Source organism: Mytilus galloprovincialis, chromosome 14 (genome assembly GCF_965363235.1).
Source record: "Mytilus galloprovincialis chromosome 14, xbMytGall1.hap1.1, whole genome shotgun sequence".
Taxonomy (NCBI): Eukaryota; Metazoa; Mollusca; class Bivalvia; order Mytilida; family Mytilidae; genus Mytilus; species Mytilus galloprovincialis.
This window is the reverse complement of record NC_134851.1, coordinates 15257473-15279069: the sequence shown is the minus strand read 5'-3', so window position 1 is coordinate 15279069 and position 21597 is coordinate 15257473. Positions and strand designations below refer to the sequence as shown.

The 21597-nt window shown below is 30.9% G+C and overlaps 1 long non-coding RNA gene across 1 annotated transcript in view; it reads left to right on the top strand.

Annotated features, from left to right (window-relative positions):
* The first annotated feature begins 2828 nt into the window (after window positions 1-2828).
* Window positions 2829-21597, top strand: part of LOC143058581 (uncharacterized) — a 44857-nt gene continuing 26088 nt past the window's right edge. The window contains exon 1 of the long non-coding RNA XR_012973131.1: window positions 2829-2959. This is a non-coding gene — a long non-coding RNA (uncharacterized LOC143058581). The remainder of the gene's footprint in view (window positions 2960-21597) is intronic.

Below are 21597 nucleotides of genomic sequence, written 5' to 3'. Positions count from 1 at the left end.
TATCGTTATTTATTCCAAAACGATGCTTCTACCATAAGTGCCAGCTATAGCTGGCATATAAATTTTTACTTTTAATTTCACATGAATTGTATAATATAATTACCGTAACATATATAAAAAGTGACAAGAATAGGCAGCTTAAACTTTTTTCTTTAGTAATGGGTATCATTTTTATTTGCAGCACTGCAATTGACCAGACTGTATCTCTAGCACGAATGAAAAAGTCTTTTAGGAAATCTGGAATGTATCCTGTAGACAGGTCCATATTTCCCAATTCTCAACTAGCTCCAGCAGACTTTAACAAACCTTAAAAGACAAATAAAGAGACTACAGATGTAGATGTAACAATAATCACCAGTAATGGTAATAATTTTAAACTATAGTAAAATATATATTTGCCTGGCATTGGGCAAAGTCCAGTACGTAGTAAAATAATTCCGTTATATGGATGAAAAGACATAAAATGATAATGTGACGATCATTGGGATGTAGCAGCCAAAATTGATTAATCATACATCCCATACATACAACACTGCTCACAGAAAAGTTCAAATAAAAATACAAATAAATATAAAAAAATATGAATAAACAATTGTACTTGATATTTAATGTGACAAAAAGATAAAAAAAAAAATGTTATGCATATAAAAGTACATGCTAAACAGCATTTGGTAAGGGTTACCATTTTCACAAGTTCTTTATCTATTTTTGTTTGGTCAGATTTATTTTGCAAGTGATGGATTGATTTATTTGTTTAAAAATCTAACAAGAATAAACAAAAACAAGCGTGTTGTGGAAACTAGAATCTGAGGAGAAAAGAAGGAAATTATTGACGAAATTATAATCTTTAGATTTAAATTCTGTGGAATAAACTGGTACTAAACCTCATTTAATCGCTATCTAAAGCTGGAGATAAAACCTGTTTGTTCAGGTCAAATTTAATCAAATAGTTGAAATAGGTGAAAATGCAAGGGAATATAATAGTGAATTAAATATTCAGTCATATGAATTTCAAAAATATAAATTTTGTTACCTTATAATGATACATAGCGTATATAGTATATAAGGATCTTTTAGATCAGAAAAAAAATCATATTTCAAATATCAACATTAATTTAAATTGTTATGTAACTAAGCTTAAATGTTGAGGTAAAGTCGCACACATGGAATAACAAATACGTTCCATATTTAAGTTTAAAATTTGTTTAATTCATTTTAAAATATTTTAAGATTAAGATTAAGAGTAATTGATAACACTCAAACACATAAATGTGTAACTTGAGGTCAAAGTATAATACATCAACAATTGATTATAGTTTAGGATAAACAAGCAACTTTCTTAATAAAAAATGAAAGCCGTTTGTAGACTTCCATATTACATATGGACAATAATCCTTCCATAATAATTTGATAAATGTTACCAATCACTTTAGATTTACGATTCAAGCCCCTAGCTGTATCGTATAATGTAAATATTTTACAATTTCTTTAATTATCTATTTTTGTTTGGTCAAATTTATTTGTCAAGTGATGGACTGATTTTAAACCATTGGTTTGATTATCTGATAAGATGTTCTTTATCTATTTTCATTCGGTCAGATTTACGTTTCAAGTGATGGATTGATTCATCTGTTTGAAATCTAACAGGAATAAACAAACACAAAAAATAAAGGCAACAGTAGTATACCGCTGTTCAAAACTCATAAATCCATGGACAAAAAACAAAATCGGGATAACAAACTAAAACCGAGGGAAACGCATTAATTATATATAAATATAAGAGGAGAACAACGACATAACACTAAAATGTAACACACATAGACAAAATCCCACGAGAATAACAAATATAACATATATATATAACATCAAAACCAAATACATGAATTTGGGATAGACAAGTACCGTGACACGTCTTATCGCAATGTGAATTTACACTCAAAAATAAGAGAAAACAAACGACACAACGTTATAATGTAATACACACAGAAACGAACTATAATATAACAATGACCATATTCCTGACTTGGTACAGGGCATTTTTAAAGGAAAAAATGGTGGGTTGAACCTGGTTTTGTGGCATGCCAAACCTCGCACTTTTATGGCCATATGAAATATAACATCAAAATGACAACACAGGACTACAATATAAATAAATTGGAGAACACAACTGACAAAGAATCACACGAACAACAGCCAACAAAAGGCAACAAGTTCAAAATTTTTATACGCCAGAAGTGTATTTTGTCCACACAAGACCTATGTGTGACGCACAGATACAAAAGTTTGAAAGCCGAAACGAGTACAAAGTTGAACAGCATCGAGGACCAAAAGATCAAAAAGGTTGTGCCAAAAACGGCAAGGGTTTTCTGTTAAGTTACCAGAAAATCCCTATAATTTAGAGTAATTTATACTTTTGCAAACAGTAAATTTAATAAAATGAATATACAAAATATGTACATGATAAAGCTGAAGTATTAACTAATTACAGGAAACAACTGAAATACATTTACATAACCAGACATTTGAAACACAAAAGTAGACACATCCGAATACGTTTAAACCTCTACACAAGCGTGTTATGGAAACTAGAATCTGAGGAGAAAAGAGGGAATCGAAATTATTGATTTAATTATGATCTTTAGATTTAAATTATATAGAATAAACTAGTAATAAAATTGAGAATGGAAATGGGGAATGTGTCAAAGAGACAACAACCCGACCAAATAAAAAAACAACAGCAGAGGGTCACCAACAGGTCTTCAATGAAGCGAGAAATTCCCGCACCTGGAGGCGTCCTTCAGCTGGCCCCTAAACAAATATATACTAGTGACTCTATCTAAAGCAGGAGATTAAACCTGTTTGTACAGGTTAAATATAATTAAATAGTTGAAATAGGTGAAAATGCTAGGGAAAGTAGTGAATTGAATATACAGTTATATAGTCATATGAAATTAAACAGGTTAGTAAAATTATTTTATTTCAATTTAAAACATAAAGTTTGTTGCCTTATAATGATAAAAAGGGTATACATAATATAATATTCTTATAGACCATAAAACAACCCAGATATTTCAAATATCAACTCATAAAAGATTATTAATTCAAATTGTTTTGTAACTACGCTTAGGTGTTGAGGTAAAGTTGCACAAATGGAATAACAAATACGGTCAGTATTAAAGTAATATAAATATTTCACAAAGATAAATATGTGTTAGGATACCAAGTCAGGAATATGACAGTTCTTGTCAATTCGTTTTTGATGTGTTTTATCGTTTGATTTCGCCATGTGATTATGGACTTTCTGATTCGAATTTCCTCTGAGTTCAGTATTTTTGTGATTTTACTTTTTATACATGTTATATGTCACCAGCCCAGTAGTCAGCACTTCGGTGTTGACATGAATATCAATTATATGGTAATTTTATAAATTTTCTGTGAACAAAACTTTGGATTTTTCGAAAAACTAAGGATTTTCTTACCCCCAGGAGTAGATTACCTTAGCCGTATTTGGCACAACTTTTTGGAATTTTGGGTCCTCAATGCTCTTCAACTTTGTATTTGTTTGGCTTTTTAACCGTTTTGGTCTGAGCGTCACTGATGAGTCTTATGTTGACGAAACGCGCGTCTGGCGTATTAAATTATAATCCTGGTACTATTGATAACTATTATATACTTTAATGGCCAAATGTTGATATATAAGACCCCCCATTTAACAAGTGGACATTAACTTTCTTGTGAAACAAAATCGTTCTACCTGTACACTAATTCACCTATAATTTACCTTATGCAGTGACCTTAATGTTCAGCATAACCTTTTAGTAAATATGGTCATATTTATACCACGAATTGCACTCTAAGTACAGACAAATCCGTACATCTGAATGTAAAAAAGCCTGACTGGACCTAGATCTACAAAACTTAAATCCTCTTTATGTTTGAGAATATAAAAAAGTTAGATCAAACTCGGTTTTGCTATTCAGTAATAGTTATCACACGAAAACGCGGTGTGTAAGTGTAAAATCACCCGATAGCTGGAGGCCACCGGATCATCTTAAATTGAAACACTATATACGAGTGGGATCACTATTTTACATCCCAGCTCTTAAAATAAGACTATATTAAAACAAACATCAACGCTTAATAATAGTTGGTTGGGAATGCCATACAATAATTTTAATGTACTTTTTATATTACTGTATTGTGCATATCCTTGAAGAATCCCGGATACAAATTTTAAATGATTATGCTAAATAAACATATCATATATCCAGTCGTTCACTTGTAAATGCATTTACCCTGATTTCATATGTTTAAGGTCTTGATTTCGATTTCCTGCATAAACAGTGGAACATATTGCACTTACTATTTATTTCGCATAATCTTTTTTAAATTATATTGTGTATTTGAACTAACCGCCAAAATATTGCAAAGGAAAGAACAAAGGATTTTGGATGTTATTTTTGTTCATTCCTGTGGTAAGTCCCTAAAAGGTGTAAAAGTTAGGGACCCATATTTCATATATTATTATAAATACAATTCAATACAGTTGTTTAGATGAAATGTTGTATCATGTGTGTCCTGCAATGGATTTATCATTTATCTTTTAATTATTGTGTTCCAACCACACCTTCTCTGTAGGTAGTAATGATTTGTTACAAAGGTATTTCACTTCACCCATTTATTTCCTTTTTTATACTGTGAATCCTTAGTATTATTATAACGTCACGCACGCTGTTCCTACAACCCCTATGATTTAAAACAGAATCTTTGAAATTTCCTCCGCAAAACAAAATAAAATGTTAACAAACACTAACCACTATAAAAACTAATTCAGTTTTATGTTTTCCTTTATGTTCTTATAGCTCTTGGTCATATTCTTAGTAATATCTAGTAAATTTGAGGATTAAAACAACAAAACTTTGTGAAAAAAACGGATATCCAACGTTACATTTTTGAACAACTGTTTTATCTCTTATGTATAGTGATTCTATTTTTTTCTCTCTAATCTTTCCGAAACTTGGCAGAAGCAAAGAAGTGGTTCAGTTCTTGGTTAAATTAAAGCCGTTCTTTTGTCGAATTTCGTTTGACTCGGTGGCTGCATATTAAGCTGGAATAAGAAAAATGTCCAATGACGTTTTTCGTCCAATGACGTTTTTTGCTGCTACTCATTTAAAGCCTTCTTCTCTAATGATAAATGTAAATATGCAAGATAAATTTACTGGAGGTGTGATGAGATGAATGAAGCTGTTAATTTTCTCCTTGATAATATTTACGGACGTTTCGGCAACAAAGTTTATCGACAGGTTATAGGTATCCCCATGGGCACTAATTGTGCCCCTTTAATAGCAGACTTGTTTTTGTACTGTTACGAATCACAGTTTATGACTAAACTCAGTAAAGACCCGTCGACATTGCATTTAATTGATAAATTCAACAACACTTATCGTTATCTTGATGATATATTTTTTCGTTAAATAATCAAGAAATTCTCTATATACTGCTGACATTTACCCCAAGGAACTTACTTTAAATAAATCAAATAAATTCGGTAATAGCTCCTTCCTTGGATTTAGATATTTCGGTTTTAAACGGGAAACTACACACTAAAGTTTACGAAAAAAGAAACGATTTTTCGTTCCCTATTGTTAATTTTCCATTTTTAGATGGTGATGTTCCTTTGGCACCATCTTACGGTGTTTATATATCACAACTTGTTCACTATGCCCGTGTCTGTTGTGACGTTTTGGATTTTAACGAACGCAACCTATGTATTACTGGTAAATTATTAAATCAGAGATATCGTTACCATAAATTACTTTTAACCTTTACTAAATTTTTCCATAGATATAAAGATCTGGTTTTGAAGTTTGGTTGTACCTGTAGAAAACTTATCAAAGGTATCTGGCGTATAATATGATATCATCAGGCTTCTTATTCTAAATACGGATTAACAATTTAAGAGGAGTAATGTCAGAGGGTCGATGATGACCTGACACTTCGTTGTATTGTAGACATGACCCCAGATTCAAAATTAGAATGCGGTGATTTACAAACTAAACTTAGGTCCGACGGTGACCTTTGTGGCGACACTTTATATATACTTTACAAACACTTTAATTTCTTAACGTGTTTTTTTTTTATTACGACTGCATTTATTTTCACTCACGTTTATGTTGTCAACAGTTTTGCAGTTAAAAATGCAAGCATTAATGTCTTACCAGTATTTACAACTTAGATATATGTATAGATTTTTATCAACTAATATGAATTTGCGGGATATAACTATATATAGTTTTTTTTGTCATTCTAGAGGATTTTCGGTGAATAATCTATTTCTTTAAAAGAAACGAAATCAATCTAATTTATAACAAATATTGCAATTTTCTATTTTGTAATTTTTAACAACATAATACAGTCGAAATTCATATATAAAACTGAGCCTGTGAAGCTTTTGTTTAACTGGAACAATTTTTTATACTTCGCTGTTACTGACATAATTCTGTGTAACAGATGTTTATAATTATTTCAGTACATGTGCAAGTTCCCTAATGCATATTTTTGTCCTTCAAAAGAACAAATTTATTAAATTCTGAAGAAAGTATGACGTTTTAAGACCACTTTTGTCATCTGTACTCATACTGGGGTAAACCTACTGCCGTAGTTGTTTGTTATGACGCCATGTCTTTTTGCCAGCTTTCAGAACATGTAGTTTGAATGATGATGCACTTGGTGGTAGGCGTGACACGATGGCAATCTTTTTGGTTCGAAGTCTTATATTATGTAGCTTACTCAAATCGTCTTGATTAGACTTATAAATACGTTTTTTTGGTTTCGGACACTTTAGAGTTTTCTTTCAGCACCGATCTACATATCAATATGATTTTGTTCAACTTGTGATAGACCCGCTATATCTATTGATGATTTCGAAAGCGTTAAAAAAGAGTTTTCTTAAAAACACAGATATATATAACTTGTAAGAGCATGAACTACTGGTAAAGGTGCAAATATTTAATAAAAGAAACTAAACATGCACAATAAACATGGTGCATCGCCAACCATAATTCACACTGGTTATAGAACTCGTAAACAGCACACATTTGTTCCATGTCTACAATACAACGAAGTGTCAGGTCATCGTCGACCTTCCGACATTACTCCTCTTAAATTGTTAATCCGTATTTAGAATAAGAAGCCTGATGATATCATATTATACGCCAGATACCTTTGATAAGTTTGATTAAAAGGACACTATGATCTCTGTATACCAGAGACTAAATACTTTGAGGTAAACGACTATGGCTTATCGTATGGCCTAAAACAAGATGCAATAGCCAACACCGTATAAGCTATAAAGGTTCTAAAACAATTTTAATTAGATACCCAAAAGCTTGATTCATGCTCAAAACTACAAACAAAAGCAAAAATCATAAAAAGCAACTAACGACAACCATATTGAATAACAAATCAATTTGAAAGATATTAGGCATATTATGATCGCTTGTTTACGTTAGTTAACACGTGTTTCGTCGACATAAGACTCATCAGTGACGCTCGAACCAAGTAAAACTTCGAAGAATATTTAAAAACACGTAATCCTATTTAAATTACAACTTCGTAAGTAATAAATACCCCCTGAGGACAGAGGTAGAAGATTTATTGCATTTCAAATATCTACGAAGAATTCAAAATTGTCAATTTAATGAATAGATATCTTCATATATTAAAGTATTTATAGCATGTCAACATACAGGTTCTTGATGCGGCCCTAGCACATACGCTATGCTTCCTCTAAAATACTGACAAAATTTGCACCATCGATAAGTCTACCGTATGCGATAGTCAAAACGGTAGGAAATTTAAAAGGTGGACATATCTCACGTTCAAGTTTATGGTAAACATATCAGATTTGACACATTTTTGCGTTCTTTTAGTTACAAAACTAAAATATGCATTGATCCAATTGAGAAAGAAGTATTTTTCAATAGTTATATTGTAATGGTATAATAGGTGGTTATTTGTCTACTGTTCTTTAATGACACAAACTCTCAATATTATAACAATATTAGTTGGTTGAATATTCGGGTACTGAAACATAGTCTGCTTGATGTTGTTTGATCTTCGGACTCTCGACAGACGAACTGCATCTGTGAGAGCTGATGTTTAGTCTTTACATGTTGGGGGAAACTAGCCGTGAACAATGCCTATGATGGGTTAAGGCATTGCTGTCGCTGTAGAGACAGGCCGGAATCGACAACCGGAAAATCTAGAATACAATAAGTGTTCGAATTTTTTAATGGAGAATAAAGTTAAGACATTACAATATAAGTTATTATTTGATACATTGTTTTTTTTAAAGTATTTGTAAAATGAAACATTAACAAAATGAAACATACATTTTTATTTGTTCTTAATATAATATAATCAGCTATAATGAATATAGTACTTATGATCTAAAAACTTTCTTTAATGAAAAAATAAATAAATTTAACTTTTAGAAATTATCTAAGGAATAAATAGTTTATTTCAAATTATTTCAAACTTACCTAGAATACAATAAGTGTTCGAATTGAGCACAAATTGTAAATCTAGGCTTTTATAGACTTTATTGTAATTACTGATTATCAATTTATCTTTGATGTCTTGACCACTATTGATAAAATTTCGTAACAAACAGATGCTTACGATTATTGTTTAATTATAGCTAATCTTATGTGTTTCCAATATTTGACCATCGAGTAAACAGAAACTAATGTAGCATCTGCTATTTATCCCAGAATACTTTATTAGATTTTCATTATGATAGAAATTGTTATAAATTTGTTTATCTATAACTTGTAATGACTAATAAGTTATATAACAGTGTTTGTGGAGTTGAGAAACTCAATTTCCATTCTTAATAACAGCATATTGATACCAATAATCTATATTAATACCAGGAATAGTTAGATGAATAGTTTACAACATAGTTTGTCTAAAAGTCATGTTAAATCTACTTATATAATTTAGAGCATCAATAATCTATATCATATATTTATAAATTGAACAATAACAATTTAAAGCACAATTTTACGTCACAATAGTTATTCATAATCTCTGCTTTTTGTAAGTGCAAATTGACTAAGAACAGTAAGATATTGGTTTTCTACCAAGAAAAAACGTTGACATCTCAGCTTCTATGGTCCTTTTAATTTATTTTTTATACTTTGCGTAATATTAGTACCACAAAAAATGCCTTCATGGTTATTCATACTCTTTTTTTGAAGCGTTTAGGTTCATAAAAATTGAGAGAAATTAACAGAGAAAGCGATTTCGGAAATTTGATTGAAAAGGGGGAGTGTGTGGAAAATGTATAAAATCCAGACCAATACAGTGATAATGATATTTATTAAACAAGTAATGAACTCTTAAATAATACGAACATCATTAATTTTGGTTTCGAGTCGAAAATATCTAAGAAATGAAAAAAAAAATAAAAATTGGCACAATTTTTATAAAAAAATCCAAAAATGTTACAAAAATCTTTTTTTTTTTCGCAAAGATCACTTCTTTTTTTTTTTTAAGTATTTTTTTATACATTGACATGTTCAACGTACATAATTTTTGCATTGTGACAACAGGAAATAAAGCTACATGTTAATTTTTTTACGCTTCAACACTGTTGGTCATTTTTCAATTTGGAATTATTACTCGATTTTAATTCAATTTTTACAAAAAATGCACCGTACGATTTTTTTACGACCGACCAAAAAAGGAAGTTCAGATATTATACTATAACATATAAAAAATTCAGCTGTGTGTTAGGATGGTGCATTAAAGTCACTAACTAAGCGTCTTTTCTGAAAATGTCACTCGCCTAATTCAACACTGTAATAAGATCATTGAATATTGTTTTTATTGGTATTAATATATTGATTTTTTTATCAGTAGATTAAAAGCTAACTAAATATTACTAGTATGTTATATTCATATACATTTTCCTGGACCTACAATCTGTGTTAGAGGCATGATTTTTTTTATTAGTTGTTAGTGGCTTTGAACTAGCTGTCAGATAACTGCGAGTACTCTCAGATCTGTTCATTGTGTCTTTTTGTGTCGGGATGTATAAGAACCCGGCCATGTGCACTTGTATTTTTTATACGACCGCAAAATTTGAAAAAATTTTCGTCGTATATTGCTATCACGTTGGCGTCGTCGTCGTCGTCGTCGTCGTCGTCCGAATACTTTTAGTTTTCGCACTCTAACTTTAGTAAAAGTGAATGGAAATCTATGAAATTTTAACACAAGGTTTATGACCATAAAAGGAAGGTTGGTATTGATTTTGGGTGTTTTGGTCCCAACATTTTAGGAATTAGGGGCCAAAAAGGGCCCAAATAAGCATTTTCTTGGTTTTCGCACTATAACTTTAGTTTAAGTTAATAGAAATCTATGAAATTTTGACACAAGGTTTATAACCACAAAAGAACGGTTGGGATTGATTTTGCGGGTTTTGGTTTCAACAGTTTAGGAATTAGGGGCCAAAAAAGGGCCCAAATAAGCATTATTCTTGGTTTTCGCACAATAACTTTAGTTTAAGTAAATAGAAATCAATGAAATTTAAATACAATGTTAATGACTACAAAAGGAAGGTTGGTATTGATTTTGGGAGTTTAGGTCCCAACAGTTTAGGAATTAGGGGCCAAAAAGGGACCCAAATAAGCATTTTTCTTTGTTTTCGCACCATAACGTTAGTATAAGTAAATAGAAATCTATGAAATTTAAACACAAGGTTTATGACCATAAAAGGAAGGTTGGTATTGATTTTGGGAGTTTTGGTCCCAACAGAATAAGGGGCCCAAAGGGTCCAAAATTAAACTTTGTTTGATTTCATCAAAATTGAATAATTGGGGTTCTTTGATATGCCGAATCTAACTGTCATGACTATGTATGTAGATTCTTAACTTTTGGTCCCGTTTTCAAATTGGTCTACATTAAGGTCCAAAGGGTCGAAAATTAAACTTAGTCTGATTTTAACAAAAATTGAAATCTTGGGGTTCTTTGATATGCTGAATCCAAAAATGTACTTAGATTTTTTATTATGGGCCCAGTTTTCAAGTTGGTCAAAATCAGGATCTAAAATTATTATATTAAGTATTGTGCAATAGCAAGTCTTTTCAATTGCACAGTATTGCGCAATGGCAAGAAATATCTAATTGCACAATATTGTGAAAAAGCAATTTTTTTTTAATTAGAGTTATCTTTCTTTGTACAGAATAGTAAGCAAGAAATATCTAATTGCAAAATATTGTGCAATAGCAAGATTTTTTTTTTAATTGGAGTTATCTTTCTTTGTCCAGAATCAACTTAAATCTTTGTTATATACAATATACAATGTATATTCACTTTTTACTACCAACTGATAAATTAAAATAATCTTTACCATTCAGTGATAACAAGCAGTTTTTTTATATCTTAATATTTTATGATGTATTTAAATGAGTAGTTATTGTTGCAAACTCCATTAGTAATTTTAATTGAGATTAGTTTTGGAATAAGGGAAAGGGGGATGTGATAAAAAAAATTGGGTTCAATTTTTCTCATTTGAAATTTCATAAATAAAAAAGAAAATTTCTTCAAACATTTTTTTGAGAGGATTAATATTCAACAGCATAGTGAATTGCTCTAAGAGAAAACAAAAATTTTAAGTTCATTAGAACACATTCATTCTGTGTCAGAAACCTATGCTGTGTCAACTATTTAATCACAATCCAAATTTAGAGCTGAATCCAGCTTGAATGTTGTGTCCATACTTGCCCCAACCGTTCAGGGTTCAACCTCTGCGGTCGTATAAAGCTACGCCCTACGGAGCATCTGGTTGTCTATCTGATGAATTAAGCTTTTTTCAACTTGTTTTTATAGTTCGTTCTTATGTTGTATTGTTATACCACTGTCCCAAGTTATGGGGAGGGTTGGGATCCCGTTAACATGTTTAAGCCCGCCACATTATTTATGTATGTGCCTGTCCCAAGTCAGGAGCCTGTAATTCAGTGGTTGTCGTTTGTTTATGTGTTAAATATTTGTTTGTCGTTCATTTTTGTTACATAAATAAGGCCGTTAGTTTTCTCGTTTGAATTGTTTTACATTGTCTTATCAGGGCCTTTTATAGCTGACTATGCGGTATGGGCTTTGCTCATTGTTGAAGGCCGTACGATGACCTATAGTTGTTTATGTTTGTGTCATTTTGGTCTTTTATGGATAGTTGTCTCATTTGCAATCATACCACATCTTCTTTTTTATATTAACGTCTGAAAGGTAGTTTTATAGGTAGACATAGCTAAAAATGTCTAAAAAATGTGAGATAATTATAACATCTACCGAAAGAACAAACAGTTGCCTCTTTGTTTGTGAGTTCAAAAAATGTAGATTCTATAAAGCCATCTCTACACATTCGTTTTTCAAGCGGTAGCCATTTTGTTCAAGTTGATATTTCATTTGTCCAAGCAATTAGTGCGGGTTTTTAACCTGATATTTCAATAAGTAATTTATAATTAACCAAAAAAAAAGTTCGATACACGAAACGAACATAAAGTGTAGATTCTTTTTTTATTTACTGCATGTTTGGATCTTACAGGAATAAAATGCTACGCAACATTACAAAACGGTAGCCATTTCGTCCAAACGTCGAAAAATCCAAACAAACGCTTTTTTTTCGACGTTACATGTGCAAATTTTGTTCCATTGTATATTCCTGATACTTAAAACGAATCGCGTGGTGAAATTAAAAAAAAAGCTGGTTGTCCAAAAACAAAACAACGGTGCATGTTGTACATGAAACGGAGGTAACTGAAAGACTTATCGGAAACAGCGACAAAAACAGTTTCATTGGAATAATGCACTGATGAGTCTGATGTAGACTAAACGCGCGTCAGGCGCATATACTTAATTTAGTCCTGGTATAATGCGTTTATTTACTTATCGGAAACAGCGACAAAAACAGTTTCATTGAATTAATGCAACCCCGTATTATACGGACGATTCATGAGAAGATTAGTACATTTTAAAAGCAAGCAACTTCAAATGACTGGGAAATTAGTTTTCAAGATCGGGTTATAATAATTTTATTTAATGGTTGCATTTCGACAAGTTCCGTGTCAAGCAAATTTTTAATTCAATTCAATTCAAATTAATCAAGGGTGAATATGGTTTTATAAACTTGCAGAGTGTCGGATATATTTGCATTAGGGTTGAATCAAGATATGAAAAATTTACAATGACAGACACCATGCAATTTTAGCAGCCTGCGATTAAAGTTTTGTTATAATTCATTTATTGAAAACCGTATACTTCTGTCCCATTTTTCGTTCCTTCAAGTTCATTACTTACGACAATACAAAATTTAAAGGTGAATTAAGGGTAAACATTATCTAACGGATTTCCACAACTTGTGGTAAACAAATTCATGGTAAATAGACATCACAAAATTAATAGAAACAGATTTAGAATCAACCAACTACATAAAAAAGCAAATGAAACTTGCAAATTGAATAAACGAACGTCAAAAGTTTCAGAAAACTCTCTTTGACGACGTGGTGTTGTAACGTCGTGTTGTAGGAACATCGTGCGCAACGTTTATATAAACATGTAGCCTTAATGTATATTTAAAAAATCGAATCTAAAGTCAGATATATCAAACATTTACTATTAAATTTTTAAACGTTTTCAGGACAAAACAATCAACTCAAACACGCCTAGTACGAAACATGTGTGCTCGACTGTCTCTTTACGATAAGATAATTGGCCGTTTTTAGACCACCCCCCCCCCCCCCAAATGGTGCCGGGGGCAGAATGCATATTAATTTTTTTTAAGATCAGTATTTTACCTTTTCGTGTATTTTTTCAGTTGAATTTAATATGCTTATGCATTTGAAAAATCCAGAAGTATTTGCACCTACCGAAATCGGCTGTTTTGTTAAATGTGCCTTTAATTAAAAAAAAAAAAACAATATATCGTAGCTTCATACTACCTAATTAGTATAAACACGTATATAAGATGCAAAAAAATCTTAAATCATACACCTACATTTAACTTTTAAAAGCCATAGAAACAGTTTTTGATTTTGCTATTTGATAAATCACTTTTCGATTTGTGAATTTGCGTTGGAGTTCGGTATTTTCGTTACTTTACTTTCTACATATAAAATCCGATTTTTTTAACAACGATTTAATGAGTAGACTTATTGACATTTTTTGAAAATATTCTATGAATCCTAGATTTATCAGAGGAATAACACGTTGAATGCTTATTTCAAACACTTTAAGAGTCTTGAGGTGGTATGGGTGTCTTCCTCCATCTTGGATTGTAAAAAACAGAGAACCAAAGGTCCATATTTTCTATCAAATTAGCAAAATTTGATGCAGGAATGCAGATATTTGATATGAATTTTCATTTAAAAGAACCAATTTATGAGAGTATAACTTATAAACATTAATATTTTTGCAAATGTTGATTATTTTGGGGTGTTTTATTTTAAGGGGAGGTAACTCTAAAACAGTGCATTTTCTGAAGGATTCTACATGGAATTTTTCTATTTTGTATTTTAGCTGGAAAAAAACGTACGGTGACCCCATCTTTTCTTTTGATATTCTCAAAGCAGTGTCTGAAAGCTATCTTTTCCTTAAGTATTTAACAATTCTATCATTTTGTTTAGTTTCTAATCACAAAATGGTGTTTTTTCCTGTATAATCTATACAAAATTTGTCATTTTGTCACGTCCTGTAGCTCGAAAAAATGCACGGTGACCTATCATTTTTATTATATTTTTCAACATATATCAATAGATACTACGTTTTGGCAAAGTATGAAAAAATTCCATCATTTTTATTTTAGACTCCCATACCACCTTAAGTAAAAACAAACTCTTCTTTTTATAAATTTTAACTTATTTATACACATTTTCAAGGTCGAACTAAATGAACAACAATAACAGAAATGTGCGGTCTGACTTATCACATATGTTACCCGATTGTGGTCTTTTTTTTGGGGAGACTGGTCGTGTTTCATTGGTAAACATTACTTGTATTCGTCTGTGATTCACATCTTTTTGTTTTCCTGATGAGATATTTCAAATTGCTGGTGTCTGATGCATTCTGTTGAACTCTTTTAGATACAATTCAGTTGAATAAAAAAAATCGCTATTATTACTTCATAATGATAATTAGAAGCAAAACCATTTTATTAAGATAGGTCCACCCCCCCCCCCCCCCCTTCCCCAAATCATAACTGTGTTTGCAGTGAAATCTGGAAGACACACACCTGCAAAAATTACAATTCTATTATTTCAATTATGTTTTTGGTATGAAAAAATTTATTATCACAGCAAATAATTGTAAGTGTGCATTGATGTATGGAATAGAATTGTACATATGTAAGCTGCGGTACCAAATTAAATTGAAAAAATATATACGTAGTAACCAGTTGTTCTTTTTGACCCCTTCAAGGTTCTCTTATATAAGAATAAATTGTCTTATTGTATAGTTGATGATGATGATGTAAACTTGCATATGTAGGATTGCTCGTTCTGAGTAGAATTACTACTGACCACCGGTGTCAGTTCCGTGTTGATAACTAGGAGATAGCTGTATTGTATAAATTCGACGGCATCAATTGGTGATTTTATGGTCGCAAATTAAGTTTACTGGTGTGACATGTTAGTGAAGTATCAAATTACTTATTGATGCCGTCGGCTCTTAAAACACTAAATTGTCATCTACATTCTTATGAAACTGACGGAAAACAACGTAAAACCACACATTTAAAATCTGTCATACGTCGTCCGAGCTTTGGCGAAAGTTTTCAGAGCATTAACTGTTAATTGATGCCATGAAAATTGGAGACGTTATCCAATCAAAATGTTACCCACAATGTTGCAATAGAATGTTTGATATACTTTCATTTGTTATTTCTTCCTAACATTTTATCCCTATATATAAACCTGCACAAATTGCCGGCTAAACGGTAAATATTTTGTTTTGAATTACAATTCAGATCATAATAGCTCATGATAGACTGCATTTGGGAAACAACCAAGGACAAACCCAGCAAATGTTAAAAATGTCACATTTCTACTTGTAACGGAAGATGTCAAGTTAAAATCCTTTATATTTACAATCTATATCTTCCTGTTTTGATGTGTCAACAGTACTCTTATACAAAATATATAAAAATATGTTTTCAAAATTGTCCGAGTCAAACATTTTTCATATATTGATAAATTCAGATTTGACATATGCTTTTCATATATTAGTGTTTGTATAAAAGTATTACCAACAAAATTCATCAATGCTGACAACGATGCTGCAGATACAAATTCTTAATATCACAGACTATGTCACGAGCTATTGGGTAGACAACAACCAAAGCCTATGGAATCACTACGCAACAAAATTTCCTAGAACATCAAATCATTTAGAAGGTGGTCATAGTAAACTGAAGAAGTTAGACTCTCTGGTATCTTTCGCCCCTCTATTTTAGTCAAGGCATCTTCAGCATGCTCAAGTTGTAGAAACAAGAAGAAGCCTTCCATGCTCTTGCACTATCCATTAAAGAGCTGATGGGAAACGTGTTTTAAGAAAGAGAAAATACAGGGAAATAGGAGACAGACTTCAAACACTGAAAACAAGGTTACAGAATGATAAACTTACTACGGTCCAGTATGGAGATGCTGCTTCTCATCTCCTGCACAATTATTAAGACTTCGTATTCTCTTGTGTGTGTTCAATTTAGTGCAGTGTATTTTTGTGTAAGTGCTCTGTTTTAATGTCAATTTAGTGCAGTGTATTTTTGTGTACGTGCTCTGTTTTAATGTCAATTTAGTGTACTTTTCGGTGCTTTGCTGCAATGAAGATGTAGTCTAAATCAAAATATAGGGCTTTGTATGAAATAATATGTACACAATTTTGATATATTTATAATTCAATTGATATTTTTTACTTATAATGTTTTCACAGCTAAACATTTCAATTGCTTGTGAATAACAGTGTGCCTTTATGTCTGTAATTCATATTATGCTTTTGAATATTATTTACACAAAATGTGCTATGAAACTATTTTATAAAACATTGTAATATGAACTAGTCTTTGTATTTTATTTTCCACAAGGTTTACCTGGATTTACCTTGGTTCATTAGTTTAGTTTTGTTACAACATAATCCTTTATAGTCCCATTGTTTACACAAATATTTTGGGAACTCAAACATAAAACTTTACTATTTTACCTATAAAATTCAAAATGTAGGAATAGCCAGAATAAACCGGATTTTTTTTTTTATCAAAAGTTTGCATAGATTGAAGACATCATCCCATCTACATTATCTAAATAAACACATTAAACCATACCGTAAGGAATATAAACTAAAAACAGCTAAAACAGTAAAAATTAGATATATTAAAGGTTCTACACGGTATGAATATAGAAAATATCTGCATTTCTAAAATTGATAACACATATGCTTTCAGCTGTTAATTTTAAATCAAATAATTAAAGTAATTATATAAGTAAACACAATTGCATCGTTATATATTATAAAATAATTTTTTAATTATTTTATCAATGTTCTGGTATTTTTTTGTTTCAACATGACAACCGACATAAGGTTTTAATAACCTAAAACGAATTTTAATTTTAATGTAAATTCATTTCTGAACGTCTTTAACTAGATGATTTAAGAATTATAAAAAAGGAGATTAAAGTAAACAACTGTAAATCGCATGCTAAGCAATATAAAAATACCAATCATTAACATGATATTAAAATCAAAATTATCAAAGAACCATAACCTCTTATTGCCCATTTAGTCGACATGAATTACCTCCCATTGTCAAATTATAATAAAATATCAGATACCGTCGTATTGGGGGTATTTATCGTCGATTTGGAGAAAATCTGACAGTTGTTTAACATGCCCTGGTATATACTCCAATCCTAAATAACTTTTGTTTCCCGGAGACTTCTCAAAATTGTCATGGGGCCTAAAAAACAGTCGTAAATTTTAATTTAAATTCAAAAATTCTTCTTAAATTATGTATATCCGTAATTTTATGAATTACAAAATTCCGGAATATATCAATAAAATTATTCGAAATACTAATATTATTGAATTTCATAATAATGTGTTATATTAGGATATTTCATAATGTTATGCAATTTTCTATTTGCCTCGACTGATAAACTTTTGTGTAGTATTTCGAACTTTTAATATTTGTTTGCAAAGTTTCAAATGCGTCTGTATAATAATTTTCAAATACTCAAAACCCCAAACTTCAAAACCATATAAAAGAATTGTTCTCTCAAGGAATCATATGATTTCAGTTTGCAATGTTTTCGTTTCTAACCATTCTATGTATATAACCAATGTGAATTCAGCTGATCGGGCGGAGCTTACGTTTTAATTTATTGAGTCTATTTGAAGATGTGTGTAATAAGGATGACTGGCAAAGGAATTTACTTTTTTGACTGAATGACTGGACACATTATAAATGACTTTATCCTAAAACACCTATCTATAGATGGACTGGTTTATTATGAGCGAACCGGTCAAACTCCGCCCAGTCAAGTGAAATAAATCGAGTAATAACATGCATAAATTTTTGCGCTTGATCGATAAGTTTCGTTTTGGTATCTAACAAAGTACCGGTTAATTTAAGGTAACACGATACCGAATGGCATATCTCCCAATTTTCAAACTTTTTGGCACAATTGTTTTTTAAATCGATTTACATCGGAATATGTAATAAAAAAATGGAGGTCACCTTTTTTGTTTTCTCATTATTTTCATTGGAAAACGTCAATTTTTAGCGAAAATTTTACATAGGTAAATAGCCGATTTTCCAATGGATGGCATGTTCTTATATACGGAGAAAAAACAACAACATAATATTCAGGATGAGTACTGAATCCATACACGTATATAAACTGTTATATGTCACCATCCTTGTTTTGTTTTAGATAAATGGCTTTAAAGTTGATTGATACCCTTAGAATGTGACTGAAAAACTTGTGACGTTATAGTATACAGGATATAATGTTACGGTATTACTACTCCGAGATATGAAAAACAGGATCTGATTGGTGTTAATTTAAGAAATAATTAATGGAAGCCATAGATTTGTTGGAAATTTGTAAATTTACAACAAATCTATGGCTTCCATGAATTATTTCGATTCGAATAAAACAAATACGGTCATTAAAAAACTGAAGTAATGGTGGGTTTGCCGTTTGTGCGGCTGCTCTTTGTCACTCCATGTAAGATAAAGCTCAAACATTCCGATTAAAAAATCTTACGCTTGCAATGATTATATCGTGAATAACCGCTAGAAAAAAAATATGTTTAATTCTTTAAAAATTCTCGAACACAAAATTTGCCATTATTGATTTACATGTATTTCTCGTAATATGTGGACTTGCTGAAATCAGTAAATATGGCGAATAATGCAACAGAATTATAGAAAATAAAACAAAACATACCTAAAAAATCATTTTAATACAATATTATACGAATTTCGATGGTTTCAAAAAAGTTTATATTTGTGTTATATTTACATTGTTGTTATACAGCAGTTTAATTTAGGCTATTGAAAGCTTTTCAAATCGTAACATAAATATAAAACTTATTTTCATCCCTTAATGAACCCCTGATTGTAGAGAAAGTGTTCCATGATGAAATTGACAATTTGTACAAAATATATCTGTGTTACTATATTTAGGAAATAAATCGTCAACGCGTATGCAAATAGGTTTCAACACATATGATTAACGTGGGAGGTATATCTATGCGTATGCGCTAAGTACAGTATAAATATATCGAGAATTTCATTTGGGTGTTGTTTACAAAGCGATAGAAGCACGTCAAACTATAATTTGTTTTCATTTCCTCTGTCGAATTTCGTAAATTCTAGTAATGCAATATGAAATTCTACTGATATAATTTATTTCGTTCTGCTCATGGAAATTTCACTCACATGAATTAACATTATTAACGCTATTTTGTGCATTTTTCCTTTGATCTTTCATTTGATCTTTTTTTTGATAATTTTTCATATCATGCTACTCGCTTGAGATGGAAATGTATCGCTACAAGCTAAGGAGACACGTGGCGTTGCTAATGAAATTGACATGAAATTGACAACGTCGTCATAGGTAAAATAGCGATAAACAGATTATCATTTGTCATCTTAACTTGATTGCATTTCTCGCTTTCGCCGTACGTACCGGTTCAAGCGAGAAAATCAATCGTGTTGAGATGATTAACGATAATGTATGAATCTCGTCTTATTTTCACACCAAACGAGCATATACTTGAATAGCTTAAAATGGTTGGTTCCACGTGAATCTTGTGATAATAGTTCATGCATAAATCACCGGAATTTGGTACACGTTAAATTCACGTAAATTCTAAAAGTAAGAGTATTAAAATAATATCTTTATTCATTAAATTTGATTAAAATCATGAAAAATGCCTTCATATTTTTGTAAATAAAATAAATTCACGTGAAAATGACATGAAAAATTTCACATGTGATCCATCATATAAAACAATGGTGGTATCATTGCTTCATCTATGCAGGAATAGAGTACTTTAAAAAATTAGATTCAGTAAACAGTTTTATAATTGCATGGTTTTTGATGGTTGTTTAACGTTCAGTGGCAAATAGTTCTTGCATATTCGGGACGATACAGTACAATTTTGAAAACAGTTGTTTATAAAAGGCCCATTTGATGCACCAGTAAAAAAAGGTTTAACATTTTGTTAGCTGTGAAAATTATAAAGTAAAATAATGATCCTGATATAATACACATTTTAAAAAATAGAATGACAAAACTCAAAGAAAAATTCTAAACTTTAAAAGTCCCTTATTAAATGACGAAATCATAATCCCAAAGACATCAAAAGAATGATAAACAGCCGTCATATTCTTAACTTGCTACATGCATTAGTATAGTGTACTCTGTGTGGTGTAAATGCGTGAGTTGGTTGCTCAACAAGTCGGACAAACCATGCAATTTGTATGAATTTCTTGAGATCATAAATGCATTTTTTATAAGTAAAACAAACTGCGAAATATGAAAGTTCCAGCTTGAAATTTCACATGTCGGAGATGTAAGCCGGAGTCTGTACTCTGCGTGCTTTTTATATTTGATCAAAATGCCAAATCCAGCAACCTATCATGAACAAAAAATAAAGACAATTCAGACGATATGCGCACCTTTGATATGAGAAGTAGTACCTACAGGTACATCTGAAGCAAAAAGACTGTAGTCCTAAATAATTAGCCGTGTAAACCCTATACTACGGTAGAACGGACACGGGTAAAACAATATGATGATACGTACTCTATGCAGTTCATATAATGGAATGGTAATTTGAAGATCTAAAATGAAGTAGCAATGTAAGCAAGCTAACATATCCGTCATTTTGTCTTTTATGGAAAGTTGATTAATTAGCAATTTTACCGCACTTCCTTATTTCATTGTGGTTTGAATTTTCTCCAGAAGTACAAAAGTTTTAAAACTTAAACAAATATGTACTAGGAGACTGAAATGTATCTGTGATAATTACACTACA